The sequence below is a fragment of the Ambystoma mexicanum genome, chromosome 1p (assembly GCF_040938575.1).
Source record: "Ambystoma mexicanum isolate Mex_15411 chromosome 1p, UKY_AmexF1_1, whole genome shotgun sequence".
Taxonomy (NCBI): Eukaryota; Metazoa; Chordata; class Amphibia; order Caudata; family Ambystomatidae; genus Ambystoma; species Ambystoma mexicanum.
The window spans coordinates 513,741,011-513,754,598 of NC_090921.1; positions in this window are offsets into that span (position 1 = coordinate 513,741,011).

Genomic DNA, 13,588 nt, shown 5'->3' on the forward strand with positions numbered 1-13,588 from the left:
TCAGTACTCCCAGGCCTCCCAGTATGGAGACCCAGAACCAAACCAAATTGGCTAGAGAGGCCACCTTAAGGAACCGCTCTAAGCCTGTGGGAACCTCTACAGAGAACCCCACTACAAGCCCTGGTGTTGGTAAATTGACCTCTGACCCAGGCAAATATCAGGCTAAAATGTTAGGGAAATGGGAGCCCGAACCAAGCTCCATCATTATTCCCCCAGTTTTAGAGTCTGTGACTCCCCCTGCTTCTGAGGAAGAGGTGGATAAACCAACTGGACCCCTACCTAGGCCTAAGAGAACTGGTAATTCTCAGTGCTGGTGGAAAACCAGACAAGAAAAGTCTAAGGCCAAAATCCTTCAGACTGTTGGACCTTCTACTGAAGACTCCAACCCATATCCTAGTATTGGGAGTGAAGCTCCTAAAGTAGGTAAGGTTAGATCTAAGAGGAAGGAGAAGCATGTACCTTGCTTATCTCTACCCCCTCCAACCAAGAGGCCTGAGACCCAACCTTCTCCCAACAGAGAGGTGGTGAGGACCTCTGGAGGCCCCTCTAGATCTAAGGGAATACTTTATAAGGTTCCCTTGAAAAAGCCTGACACAGGTTCAGAAGTTGTACCAACTTCTGAGGGATTGGTCAACCAGATCCCCTATAGTTTTAAAAAGACGGATGTTCCTCAAAGGGTTTGTAGGTCATATAGCTTACAAGGGAAAACCTTTGACCGTACCATTGAACACAGGTCAGGGTGTCACCACCAAAATGCTGATGGTCTCTCTAGGATGTATGTCATCGACTAGAGGTATGAGATTCATCCAGGAGTGGATTAAATCCTCCTGTCCCTTAGTCTGGGTGGGGGGCGAGTGTTAGGGAGAATTCTCTGTTAAGGGTAATTTCCCAAACCTAGTGAGTCCCCCAGCAGCTTTGCTGGATTTTTGAGGTTTATTTTTTCTCCTGCTAAGAGTGAGACTCTTTTTTCTCCCACTATTAGGCATGATTTGAGAATGTCCTTTGACTATGTAATGTGTTTTATGGGCTATGGGGTCTTTTACTCCATAGGGCTTCATGTGTTTTTGGTATGTGTGTTACACAGCACCCTCAGTGCAGTGACACAGGGGTGTCATAGTGACCCCCAAGCATAGACTCCATTCCCTGGGACTGACTACTGTCTCCCAGGGCATGTAAAGTCACCATTGGCTTTACTAGTCTCAAATTGTGAACAGAACCAGTACAAACCATCATATTGTGGAAGTACTGGTAGGGGTAATTCGATTGCTACTGGGTCTGTTTTCAAAGGGGGCACTGTCCAGTCCCCCCTTGTCGAGTTTCTGGCTGGTGGCAGTGGATACCATGCAAAATATTCCACCAGAATATTTCCTATGGGATTTTCCCATTCATTTTATACGCACCACTTTTTGGTGCAATGTTAAAGATACTACCGGGTTATTTATTTAATATTTATTCCCCGGTTGGGTCGTTTTGCCAGGACTCAGTTTTAAAATGGCGTTTGTGTTCGCCTCTGAAACTCTGACCCAAGGCGAGCCCTTTGTTCCACTTTTTGGCGGGCTTCTCCACAGAAGCCCTCCAAATGGTGCCACTCTGCCTGGGGTCAACAGGATGTGTGGGAGGGGGATTAGGCACCCTGGACTGCGTTGCCTTGGCAACTCAAGTCGCACTCTAGTGTGATTGGCCCAGTGGTGAGCCCCCGACTCACCACTTAGCATGTTTGAGTGACAGCTAGGCTGATGAATGGGGGTTTTGCTGCATAAAAGCAGGGCTTTGGGGACTGGAACTTCAGAAGTCACCACAGGACCTAAAGAATCCGAAGAGGGGAGAAGCTGAGCCATCTACAACGACGACACCACCGTTGGAGCCCTGCTGTACGAACTCACCACTTCCCCGACGATAGAGGAGATCTTCTTCCAGGAGAGTCTTCTTCCCTTTGAGCTGGTGGGACCAACCAGTTCGCCTTTTTCACCTTCCTGGATCGTCTCGTGGTCGAATCGCCCGTGCCAAGCAACCCGGCGGCCGGATAGCCACGCTTAACCACTACCATGAATAAAAGGGTCATAGATTTTAACCGGGAATGTCCGCGGCTGGTTTCTTCCCTGGCAGTGCAACGACCTCCAGCTTTCCTCCACTTCGAGATGTTCTCTTCCCCTGGACGAAGCCCCGACTTGCACCCGCTGCCAGGAACAACTGCCCCTGCTGGCGCTTTCTCACCATTTCAGGTACCGTGTCCCGCCTGGTCTCCCTTGCAACAGATTGTCCAAGGTGTCCCGTAAATCCTTGACTCTCTATCCTGGGGTGACCTCGGACCTGCTAACTTTACCTTTCTGAACTGATCCAACCTCTTTTGACTTTTCTGCAAAGACTTTGAGTGCATTTCCACTGTGTGATCTTGGGCACATTCTGCCTTGCTCTCTCCAAGAGTGGGCCTAGCATATGAACTTTTTGCTATACAGTAGACCCTGCCTTTCTTGACTTGCTGTGGTTTCTTAAAAGTGTTGGTACTGTGTTATTTTCCTATTCTGCCTTTTCTCTCCCTTTTTAAACAAATTATTGGAGTGCCACTATGGTTACGCGCTCACCTCTGTTTTTCTAAATAAGTGGTGTCTTAACCTAGACTTGTCGAATAATTAACTAGGGAGGTGTATATTTTTATAGTGACTGTGTTTGAACTTGCTTGACATATTAGTTCCAGTGTATTTTTACAAGTGTGTTTTTAAATAAATAATTATATACTTTTATACCAAAGCTCTGGTCAGTGTTTGCTTGTGCTACTGTAATTTTAGCCCTATTGTGTATACTCTATATACTGCCTAACTCTTCTTGAGGGAAGTCTGACTGTTCAGCCACAGCTACCAGGTAAATCTGGGTGGTGCAGACTGCTACCAATTGGGTTTACTGCTAACTCCTGTAGTCTTAAACTTTTTGCAGTGGTCCCTAAGGGAACTGCACAGGTTTCTGCCTAACATGCTGTGGCAAGGCTAACTCAGCACTGCATAGAAGAAGAAGGATATGCTGCAGCTGTGCATTATCAGCACCATGCAGTGGGTGCATACGTGTTCTCTCAGGGCCATCGAGATGCTGTGGAAAGGCTCTCTCAGCACTGAACAGAAGAAGCAGGATATGCTGCGGCCGCGCCCTCTCAGCACTATGAAGTGGGTGCATAAATGTTCTCTCAGGGCCATGGAGATGCTGTCGCAAAGCTCTCTCAGCACTGCACATAAGAAACCTGATATGCTGCAGCCGTGCCCTCTCAGCGCTATGCAGTGGGTGCATACATGTTCTCTCGGGGCCATGCAGATGCTGTGGCAAGTCTCTCTCAGCACTGCACAGAAGAAACAGGATATGCTGCGGGACGCCCTCTCAGCCTTACAGTGGGTGCCTAAATGTTCTCTAAGGGCCATGAGATGCTGTGGCAAGGCTCTCTCAGCACTGCATAGAAGAAGCAGGCTCTGCTGCGGCGGAGCCCTCTTAGCACTATGCAGTGGGTGCATACATGTTCTCTCAGGGCCATCGAGATGCTGTGGAAAGGCTCTCTCAGCACTGCACAGAAGAAGCAGGATATGCTGCGGCCGCGCCCTCTCAGCACTATGAAGTGGGTGCATACATGTTCTCTCAGGGCCATGCAGATGCTGTGGCAAGTCTCTCTCAGCACTGCACAGAAGAAACAGGATATGCTGCGGGACGCCCTCTCAGCCTTACAGTGGGTGCCTAAATGTTCTCTAAGGGCCATGAGATGCTGTGGCAAGGCTCTCTCAGCACTGCATAGAAGAAGCAGGCTCTGCTGCGGCGGAGCCCTCTTAGCACTATGCAGTGGGTGCATACATGTTCTCTCAGAGCCATGCAGATGCCGTGGCAAGGCTCTCCAGGCACTGCACAGAAGAAACAGGATATGCTGCAGCTGTGCATTATCAGCACCATGCAGTGGGTGCATGCGTGTTCTCTCAGGGCCATCGAGATGCTGTGGAAAGGCTCTCTCAGCACTGCACAGAAGAAGCAGGATATGCTGCGGCCGCGCCCTCTCAGCACTATGAAGTGGGTGCATACATGTTCTCTCAGGGCCATGCAGATGCTGTGGCAAGTCTCTCTCAGCACTGCACAGAAGAAACAGGATATGCTGCGGGACGCCCTCTCAGCCTTACAGTGGGTGCCTAAATGTTCTCTAAGGGCCATGAGATGCTGTGGCAAGGCTCTCTCAGCACTGCATAGAAGAAGCAGGCTCTGCTGCGGCGGAGCCCTCTTAGCACTATGCAGTGGGTGCATACATGTTCTCTCAGAGCCATGCAGATGCCGTGGCAAGGCTCTCCAGGCACTGCACAGAAGAAACAGGATATGCTGCAGCTGTGCATTATCAGCACCATGCAGTGGGTGCATACGTGTTCTCTCAGGGCCATCGAGATGCTGTGGAAAGGCTCTCTCAGCACTGCACAGAAGAAGCAGGATATACTGCGGCCGCGCCCTCTCAGCACTATGAAGTGGGTGCATACATGTTCTCTCAGGGCCATGCAGATTCTGTGGCAAGTCTCTCTCAGCACTGCACAGAAGAAGCAGGAAATGCTGCGGGACGCCCTCTCAGCCTTACAATGGGTGCCTAAATGTTCTCTCAGGGCCATGGAGATGCTGTCGCAAAGCTCTCTCAGCACTGCACATAAGAAGCCTGATATGCTGCAGCCATGTCCTCTCAGCGCTATGCAGTGGGTGCATACATGTTCTCTCAGGGCCATGCAGATTCTGTGGCAAGTCTCTCTCAGCACTGCACAGAAGAAGCAGGAAATGCTGCGGGACGCCCTCTCAGCCTTACAATGGGTGCCTAAATGTTCTCTCAGGGCCATAGAGATGCTGTCGCAAAGCTCTCTCAGCACTGCACATAAGAAGCCTGATATGCTGCAGCCGTGTCCTCTTAGCACTATGCAGTGGGTGCATACATGTTCTCTAAGGGCCATCGAGATGCTGTGGAAAGGCTCTCTCAGCACTGCATAGAAGAAGCAGGCTCTGCTGCGGCGGAGCCCTCTTAGCACTATGCAGTGGGTGCATACATGTTCTCTCAGGGCCATCGAGATGCTGTGGAAAGGCTCTCTCAGCACTGCACAGAAGAAGCAGGATATGCTGCGGCCGCGCCCTCTCAGCACTATGAAGTGGGTGCATACATGTTCTCTCAGGGCCATGCAGATGCTGTGGCAAGTCTCTCTCAGCACTGCACAGAAGAAACAGGATATGCTGCGGGACGCCCTCTCAGCCTTACAGTGGGTGCCTAAATGTTCTCTAAGGGCCATGAGATGCTGTGGCAAGGCTCTCTCAGCACTGCATAGAAGAAGCAGGCTCTGCTGCGGCGGAGCCCTCTTAGCACTATGCAGTGGGTGCATACATGTTCTCTCAGAGCCATGCAGATGCCGTGGCAAGGCTCTCCAGGCACTGCACAGAAGAAACAGGATATGCTGCAGCTGTGCATTATCAGCACCATGCAGTGGGTGCATGCGTGTTCTCTCAGGGCCATCGAGATGCTGTGGAAAGGCTCTCTCAGCACTGCACAGAAGAAGCAGGATATGCTGCGGCCGCGCCCTCTCAGCACTATGAAGTGGGTGCATACATGTTCTCTCAGGGCCATGCAGATGCTGTGGCAAGTCTCTCTCAGCACTGCACAGAAGAAACAGGATATGCTGCGGGACGCCCTCTCAGCCTTACAGTGGGTGCCTAAATGTTCTCTAAGGGCCATGAGATGCTGTGGCAAGGCTCTCTCAGCACTGCATAGAAGAAGCAGGCTCTGCTGCGGCGGAGCCCTCTTAGCACTATGCAGTGGGTGCATACATGTTCTCTCAGAGCCATGCAGATGCCGTGGCAAGGCTCTCCAGGCACTGCACAGAAGAAACAGGATATGCTGCAGCTGTGCATTATCAGCACCATGCAGTGGGTGCATACGTGTTCTCTCAGGGCCATCGAGATGCTGTGGAAAGGCTCTCTCAGCACTGCACAGAAGAAGCAGGATATACTGCGGCCGCGCCCTCTCAGCACTATGAAGTGGGTGCATACATGTTCTCTCAGGGCCATGCAGATTCTGTGGCAAGTCTCTCTCAGCACTGCACAGAAGAAGCAGGAAATGCTGCGGGACGCCCTCTCAGCCTTACAATGGGTGCCTAAATGTTCTCTCAGGGCCATGGAGATGCTGTCGCAAAGCTCTCTCAGCACTGCACATAAGAAGCCTGATATGCTGCAGCCATGTCCTCTCAGCGCTATGCAGTGGGTGCATACATGTTCTCTCAGGGCCATGCAGATTCTGTGGCAAGTCTCTCTCAGCACTGCACAGAAGAAGCAGGAAATGCTGCGGGACGCCCTCTCAGCCTTACAATGGGTGCCTAAATGTTCTCTCAGGGCCATAGAGATGCTGTCGCAAAGCTCTCTCAGCACTGCACATAAGAAGCCTGATATGCTGCAGCCGTGTCCTCTTAGCACTATGCAGTGGGTGCATACATGTTCTCTAAGGGCCATGAGATGCTGTGGCAAGGCTCTCTCAGCACTGCATAGAAGAAGCAGGCTCTGCTGCGGCGGAGCCCTCTTAGCACTATGCAGTGGGTGCATACATGTTCTCTCAGAGCCATGCAGATGCCGTGGCAAGGCTCTCCAAGCACTGCACAGAAGAAACAGGATATGCTGCAGCTGTGCATTATCAGCACCATGCAGTGGGTGCATACGTGTTCTCTCAGGGCCATCGAGATGCTGTGGCAAAGCTCTCTCAGCACTGCACAGAGGAAGCATGATATGCTGCAGCCGTGTCCTCTCAGCGCTATGCAGTGGGTGCATACATGTTTTCTAAGGGCCATGAGATGCTGTGGCAAGGCTCTCTCAGCACTGCATAGAAGAAGCAGGCTCTGCTGCGGCGGAGCCCTCTTAGCACTATGCAGTGGGTGCATACATGTTCTCTCAGAGCCATGCAGATGCCGTGGCAAGGCTCTCTCAGCACTGCATAGAAGAAGCAGGCTCTGCTGCGGCGGAGCCCTCTTAGCACTATGCAGTGGGTGCATACATGTTCTCTCAGAGCCATGCAGATGCCGTAGCAAGGCTCTCCAAGCACTGCACAGAAGAAGCACCATTTATTTTAATGTGTTTTGTATTAACATTTTGCATAACTCACAGACATTCGCGTATATTCCACATCAATAAACAAATGCCTTTTACGTCTGCAGGACCCTACTCTTCATCCCCCCATAACCCCCCCTCCTTCTTGCCAGCGTACATTTCTTCCACAGTCATAGACTTCCATGCCCAGCTGGGCCACTCAGGGAATTTATGATTTCCTGTCCGCCTCCTTAGTGGGCGTCTGAGCAGGACCGTCCTCCTGGGGACTGGTAAGTGCCAAGGCAAATAGGACCTGAAGCAGTGCTCTCCATAGTTCTGGGTTTGTGTTTACAGAAGAAGCAGGAAATGCTGCAGCTCTGCCCTCTCAGCACTATGCAGTGTGTGCATAAATGTTCTCTTGGGCCATGGAGATTCTGTGGCAAGGCTCTCTCAGCACTGCACAGAAGAAGCAAGAAATGCTGCAGCTCTGCCCTCTCAGCACTATGCAGTGTGTGCATAAATGTTCTCTTGGGCCATGGAGATGCTGTGGCAAGGCTCTCTCAGCACTGCACAGAAGAAGCAGGAAATGCTGCAGCTCTGCCCTCTCAGCACTATGCAGTGTGTGCATAAATGTTCTCTTGGGCCATGGAGATGCTGTGGCAAGGCTCTCTCAGCACTGCACAGAAGAAGCAGGAAATGCTGCAGCTCTGCCCTCTCAGCACTATACAGTGGATGCATAAATGTTCTCTTGGACCATGGATATGCTGTGGAAAGGCTCTCTCAGCACTGCACAGAAGAAGCAAGAAATGCTGCAGCTCTGCCCTCTCAGCACTATACAGTGGATGCATAAATGTTCTCTTGGGCCATGGAGATGCTGTGGCAAGGCTCTCTCAGCACTGCACAGAAGAAGCAGGAAATGCTGCAGCTCTGCCCTCTCAGCACTATGCAGTGTGTGCATAAATGTTCTCTTGGGCCATGGAGATGCTGTGGCAAGGCTCTCTCAGCACTGCACAGAAGAAGCAGAAAATGCTGCAGCTCTGCCCTCTCAGCACTATGCAGTGTGTGCATAAATGTTCTCTTGGGCCATGGAGATGCTGTGGCAAGGCTCTCTCTGCACTGCACAGAAGAAGCAGGAAATGCTGCAGCTCTGCCCTCTCAGCACTATGCAGTGTGTGCATAAATGTTCTCTTGGGCCATGGAGATGCTGTGGCAAGGCTCTCTCAGCGCTGCACAGAAGAAGCAGGAAATGCTGCAGCTCTGCCCTCTCAGCACTATGCAGTGTGTGCATAAATGTTCTCTTGGGCCATGGAGATTCTGTGGCAAGGCTCTCTCAGCACTGCACAGAAGAAGCAAGAAATGCTGCAGCTCTGCCCTCTCAGCACTATGCAGTGTGTGCATAAATGTTCTCTTGGGCCATGGAGATTCTGTGGCAAGGCTCTCTCAGCACTGCACAGAAGAAGCAAGAAATGCTGCAGCTCTGCCCTCTCAGCACTATGCAGTGTGTGCATAAATGTTCTCTTGGGCCCTGGAGATGCTGTGGCAAGGCTCTCTCAGCACTGCACAGAAGAAGCAGGAAATGCTGCAGCTCTGCCCTCTCAGCACTATGCAGTGTGTGCATAAATGTTCTCTTGGGCCATGGAGATGCTGTGGCAAGGCTCTCTCAGCGCTGCACAGAAGAAGCAGGAAATGCTGCAGCTCTGCCCTCTCAGCACTATGCAGTGGGTGCATAAATGTTCTCTTGGGCCATGGAGATGCTGTGGCAAGGCTCTCTCAGCACTGCACAGAAGAAGCAGGAAATGCTGCAGCTCTGCCCTCTCAGCACTATGCAGTGGGTGCATAAATGTTCTCTTGGGCCATGGAGATGCTGTGGCAAGGCTCTCTCTGCACTGCACAGAGGAAGCAGGAAATGCTGCAGCTCTGCCCTCTCAGCACTATGCAGTGTGTGCATAAATGTTCTCTTGGGCCATGGAGATTCTGTGGCAAGGCTCTCTCAGCACTGCACAGAAGAAGCAAGAAATGCTGCAGCTCTGCCCTCTCAGCACTATGCAGTGTGTGCATAAATGTTCTCTTGGGCCATGGAGATTCTGTGGCAAGGCTCTCTCAGCACTGCACAGAAGAAGCAAGAAATGCTGCAGCTCTGCCCTCTCAGCACTATGCAGTGGGTGCATAAATGTTCTCTTGGGCCATGGAGATGCTGTGGCAAGGCTCTCTCAGCGCTGCACAGAAGAAGCAGGAAATGCTGCAGCTCTGCCCTCTCAGCACTATGCAGTGTGTGCATAAATGTTCTCTTGGGCCATGGAGATTCTGTGGCAAGGCTCTCTCAGCACTGCACAGAAGAAGCAAGAAATGCTGCAGCTCTGCCCTCTCAGCACTATGCAGTGTGTGCATAAATGTTCTCTTGGGCCATGGAGATTCTGTGGCAAGGCTCTCTCAGCACTGCACAGAAGAAGCAAGAAATGCTGCAGCTCTGCCCTCTCAGCACTATGCAGTGTGTGCATAAATGTTCTCTTGGGCCATGGAGATTCTGTGGCAAGGCTCTCTCAGCACTGCACAGAAGAAGCAAGAAATGCTGCAGCTCTGCCCTCTCAGCACTATGCAGTGTGTGCATAAATGTTCTCTTGGGCCATGGAGATGCTGTGGCAAGGCTCTCTCAGCGCTGCACAGAAGAAGCAGGAAATGCTGCAGCTCTGCCCTCTCAGCACTATGCAGTGGGTGCATAAATGTTCTCTTGGGCCATGGAGATGCTGTGGCAAGGCTCTCTCAGCACTGCACAGAAGAAGCAGGAAATGCTGCAGCTCTGCCCTCTCAGCACTATGCAGTGGGTGCATAAATGTTCTCTTGGGCCATGGAGATGCTGTGGCAAGGCTCTCTCTGCACTGCACAGAGGAAGCAGGAAATGCTGCAGCTCTGCCCTCTCAGCACTATGCAGTGGGTGCATAAATGTTCTCTTGGGCCATGGAGATGCTGTGGCAAGGCTCTCTCTGCACTGCACAGAGGAAGCAGGAAATGCTGCAGCTCTGCCCTCTCAGCACTATGCAGTGGGTGCATAAATGTTCTCTTGGGCCATGGAGATGCTGTGGCAAGGCTCTCTCTGCACTGCACAGAGGAAGCATGATATGCTGAGGCCTAGTGGTCACTCAGCACTATGCATTGGGTGCATAAAGGTTCTCTCAGGTTCTCTCAGGGCCATGGAGACAGAGGTGGAGCCAAGGGTGAGGAGGGGGGGGGGGGTTCAGGTGATGCGGTTGCCCCCTCTGGCTCCACCCTGGTGTACCACCTCCAACCCCACCCCAGGTCTGACGGGCGCCCCACTCAGAGCAGGTGACATGAATTTGCAAACTTTGCAAATGCATAACAAAAAAAGAATAAACTGGCCAGACTAGTGTGCTGTGCCACAACCCTGCTGCTGCCATTTTGGACCTTTGGTGCTACTTTAAGTTCGGTGCTCGGCGTTCAAAAGTTTTTGTCAGACTTCCCTGGGCCCCTCGCCTGAGCGTGCCGTACGTGCACCCGCAGTCGGATGTTGTCCAAATCCAGCAGCGTCAGAGCCACTGCCACCCACCCGTGTTCACAGCAGCAACACCTCCAATTCTGCAGCCTGGTCTACCTGCAGACCCACTGTAAGGCTTACTTTTGTAGTTCGATTGTGTCTCATTACATGCACAGAATTAACCTCTTGGGTTAAGGTGTACATGTCAACTGAGATTTCTTTGCAAATCGGGTGCCAAGAGAGATTAAACTCCTTTGAACACCTGCACTGGCATCTCCGGGCACAGCGCAGGCTTTCAGGCCTAAATCCCATCCCTCTGGAGTAGCTTAGAAAGGACGACTGCTGCCGGTCGGGCACAGGACCGCGAGGACAGGCAGAGCAGGAGGAGCTCATGCCACCCTCTCTAATCTGCACCCTCGATTTAATGAAACACCCCTCAGTCTCGGCGCCTCACCCGTTGCACAAGATACCGATGGAAGCCATATACGCTGATTTCCAATGGATCTTTTTATGCGACTTAAGCAGGAAAGCTACATACGGATTTTTTCTTCATTTGAAGTATTTTCTCGCCACCATTTCACCATTAACACTCGGACCACATAATAGGAGTTGCAAAGCGTCTGACACCGAGGGGGTCAATGGGTTTTTTACAAGGTGCTATGGAAATTAAAAACAGAGGCGTGCTTAATTTCTGGAAGAAGAGCCTTTGAAAATGGAGAAGGATGCCGTTGCACGCGAGGTTACGGAAGGAGCGAGGCGTCAGGGGCGTTGCTAGGGGGGGTGCTAAGGGGGCCATAGCCCCTGATCTTTTGGTTGTAGCCCCGGATAGAATCTCAGGAGCTACAGCCAAAAGGCTAGCTAGCCCCGAGTCCGACAGTTCCAACATCAGCGTAGCCCCGGGTCTTAGCGCCGACACCCTCAGTGGGGTGGCACGGCGACAGCCCTTGTTGATCCCAATACCCCCCCCACCGGCTCTCATTCAGTCTCACACTCCTTCCCTGCTACCCTCCTCCCACAGAGCCCAACCCCCTTACAACCCAAATGAGAGGCAGGACCAGTTGGATGAGTGGGAGAAAAATTGCCACAGCAAACTTTATTACAACATAAAGTCAGGAGTTAGCTTACAGGTGTTCCGTTTTAAACTCAGGATTCTGCGCTGAGAGCAAGCAACTTTTCCCCCCGCCCCTTCGGGTCCTTGGGGGACCCGACGCAGGCGCCCAGTCCCTTCCTCAGCAGTCCCTCTCTACCCTTTGGCCATTTCACATTTCACATTTACGTTTTTCTTTTCACTTCACTTTCCCCATCACTATTAACGTGCATTTATCTATTTGTTTCTTTATTTTATTATTATTTTTATTCCATGTGTTACTTTACTTTTCTTTTTTCTTTCCGCTTCGGCTCCTTCTAAAGGATGCGTCCAGGTCTCCTTTTCCCCCTTTTGCTCCCTTTCCCGGGGATTCCATCTTCCCCTTTCCCCTGGTTGGCTTGTTAATCTTTGTTAACTTTCTCTCCCCCAAAAGGTCTTCCCTTAGCCCGTACTGCCTGGGAGCCCCCCTCCCCCCGTTCCGCCAAGACCCCGGTCTGCCCTAGCTCTCCCCACCTTAGTTGTCCCATCCCCTCCGGCCCCTCCACCCCATGGCACCCTCCTGTTCTCGAGAGCCCCATCCATCCAGCGCTACCTACCCCCCCAGAGCCCAGCGACCTTCTTATCCCCATCCCCTTCCCCGGCCTTTAGCTGAAGAGGGGCCCTCCCCAACTATCCCCCCTGCTCCTCCTGGCCCCTACCCCCCGCATTCCAAGCCCCCCCGTGTTTCCTTTACAACTGCTTGAGCTGCCAATCTCGAATGCCCCCCCTTCTCTTGAGCCCCCCCTTACCAACCCCTAATCTCCCATGGGCCCCCCTTCCCCTCAGTTTCCAACCCACTTGCCGGAGCCCCGTTTACTGTGAAATCTTTCAATTCACCCCCCCCTTGCTGACTTCATTGTTGCTTTCCATTTTTTGTTTCCAACAATGCACTTCCCGTTTCCCCCACCCACTTTTGGAGTTGGAAGGTCTTCCAAGCCCCCTAACCCTCCCCATTAACATGGGCCTCCCCTGAGTCTAATACTCCTGGGCGCCGTTCATAATAAACTGATGGCTGTGCAGTTCCCCTTGTGGTATCCGCCAGTGCTTTCTAACGGGAACACCAGGTAACATCCGCTGGGCTTGTCTGCAAGAGACCTGTCGCTGCGACCGGTGTCTCAGCCATGACTCACAGCGGGTCACCGGCCGCAGTGAGTTCCCCCTCATGCACCTGGTCGCCTGAGCCTCCCCCAACCCAGCCATAATTCCCCCAATATACCTTTACCCCCATTCGTACCGTTCCCACAGACAAGCTGGCCCTCCGGGCTGAACCAGTGGCGTGATGAATTGTGCTGCGGCCTTTCCTGCCGGCATGCTTCCGGTTCGCTTGATCTTGTTCCGTGCTCCATTGCAGGAGGGCCAACTGACCTGGCAGCGGCGTGTCGAAATGAGGTCTTCCCTTGACCGTTCCGTTCCACTTCCTTAGCGGAGACCCCCTCCCAAGTGTTGGGGAGGGAGCGTATCGGGCCAACTAACGGCTTTATTTATTTATATATATATATATATATATATATATATATATATATATATATATATATATATATATATATATATATATATATATTTTTTTTGGGTAGTGCCCAACTGACCCTTCCCTCCCTTGCCCCCATAGGCCTCTCCTTGTGGTTCATCTGCAGCTCAACCCTTCCAGCACATCCTTCAGTCTGCCACCCTTACCCTCACCCCCACTTTCGATAAGTGAACTTTGTCCTCCCCAGACCAACCCGGAGCTTGCAAACTAAACAAAGCATGCATTATCCATCCCAGGCCCCTGCAGATCCGGAATTTCCCCGGTCTCACATTCAGTTTTCCCCTGGATTCCACGAATTTTCTTTTGGCCCCCTAACTGATAGGTTGAGCGTTGGCATCTCCTGTTTGACTGCCACCCTATTGAAAGCCACGGGTACCCCCCCTCATCCTGACCA